We start from the raw sequence: 2,313 nt of genomic DNA on the forward strand, positions 1-2,313 counted from the left end.
TGACCGAGCAATTTTTGTTCCGCGCACTTTGTGCACCGTACACTTTGATGTTTGTATGAAAAAGTACCCTACCTAGGGACGCGTAGAGCAAATTTGTACCCCCGGGCATGTTGTCGATTGACATTCTGGTTGCACTTTTCATCATCTAGGGTGCGTTCCTGACACGTTTTGAGGGGTTTTAGCAAAAAAAAAATTTTCGACTACTCGAGCTCTCTGGCCCGTTCGGTGCACATTTTTGAAAAAAGCTAGGGAGCTGCCCCTAGGTTCGGGGTGTCACAAAATGTTGAAAAGTGGTCGAAAAACCACTATCCAGAATCGGATGTAGAATCATTAGACGAATTTAAAATTGTTCTACGACACCCATCTGCGACGTTTAGTATTCGAGATATATAACACTTTGTAGGTCTGACCGAGCAATTTTGTACTAAAATGTATGGTGAACATGTAATTCATTAAATAACATTGACTTGCATCGTGCCCTACTTCATCGGCACAGCTGTTATTGACTATCTTTAGTGGAAATGGATTGAGTTTGACCATTTTAAGCCCATTTCCTATGCCGTGCACCAACATTGTGTACCGATCAGGGAAAGTACGCTACGTACGCGTTCATGGATGTCGATGTTGGTACAAGTTGCCGGTCGGGATAGCCGTGCACCAAAACTGTGTACCGATCAGGGAAAGTACAAGACGGAGGGTGCAGCTCGAGCGTACGCGTTCATAGATGTCCATGTTGGTACACTTGCACCAAAATTGTGTACCAATCAGGGAAAGTACAACACGGAGGGCGCAGCCCGGGCGTACGCGATCATGGATGTCCATGTTGATACAATCTACGTGTACGTTCTTAGTTTTTGTATCAAAAGTTGCAATTAAGTGCTTGTATGCTTAAAATGCTTATCTCAACCGGTCACCTTTTGGCCTGTCCTTTTATAACAGAAACCTAGAAAGATACTCGATATTTTTGTGTTGTTCCATTAGCCCGGGACGACGAAATGAGCTATGTGCACATCGTGCAGAAAACTGTCTTCGCCACGCATGTTTTTGTCTATCCACTCATATAATCACCCACATTTGTGTTCAACACGGACGGCGCAGCCCGAGCGAACGCGTTAATGTTTATGTTTGTACACACTGCTTGTACGATTCTAGGATTTGGTAATTGCGTCACAGTGCCCGACCGTCGCGGACACCATTCTTGGACAGAAGTCCTAGTACGTAGAGTACTTTCCCTAGGTATGTGCTCGTTCGTGACTATCGTTGCGTGCTTACGGACACGCTTGGGTATGTTTACCATACAAGGTTTACTAGGGAAACCTGGGAAGGACGCTTGCCCTCCCGTCGCGGACACCATTCTTGGAAAGAAGTCCTAGTACGTAGCGTTCCTTATTTTACTTGATCAGTTTGTAATGCATTCGCTTTGTTCCATCGACTTCTGCTACTGCTCACTAAGGGGTGTTCGTTTGCGATGTGTACGATAAGCAACTGTCTATCCTAACCAGCAGTTAATCAACACTTTTCACCCAAGTCAGGAACATAGAGTACTTTTCCTAATCGGTACACAATTTTGGTGCACCTCTAACCTGGCCGGCACTTTATCGTTACGTTTTGTGCATAACCTAGGGACGTGGTGTAAGTTTCATGATTTTTATGTTTGATTCGGTTTATTATGATTGAAAACTACGCTACGTCCCAGAAATTTGAACTCGACTACTTCCTCCATGTGGCGCCAAAAGCTACTGGGCAACGCCTAGCTAATGCCCCATTTGTACTTCAATTTGCATAATCAATTTTGAAAAATACGCTAAGTCCCAGAAATCTGAACTCGAATACTTTTGCCACGTGGCGCAAAAAAGCTACTGAGAAACGCCTAGCCTTTTACCCATTTATAATTTAGTTTTCGTTATTAGTTTTGAACAATACGCAAAGTTCCAAGAATCTGAACTCGAATACTTTTTACATGTGCCGCCAAAAGCTACTGAGCAACGCCTAGGTTGATACATTTTTGGTACATGGAGTGTATGCATGCAGGATTACTGCCGTGCTGGACCGAAAAATCGAACTTGCTACTAGAACGTAAAGTAATTCCCCTAGATAGGTGCTTTTGCATACCTCTGATCGACCACCATGCAACACGCGTAGCGACACGCGTAGCTAGGCTTGCCCAACCAAATTTCCTACTATAGCACCAAATTGCACACTTTCAGGGGTATAATTTGGTACCGTGTACCGTGCATGGTACAAGTATCAGCAGCTCGTGCAATTTATTTTGCATCGTGTTGCGGTTGCTGGTGCGTCGGGATAGGAGTATTT

This window comes from Anopheles gambiae, assembly GCF_943734735.2.
Source record: "Anopheles gambiae chromosome X unlocalized genomic scaffold, idAnoGambNW_F1_1 X_unloc_2, whole genome shotgun sequence".
NCBI classification, from domain to species: Eukaryota; Metazoa; Arthropoda; class Insecta; order Diptera; family Culicidae; genus Anopheles; species Anopheles gambiae.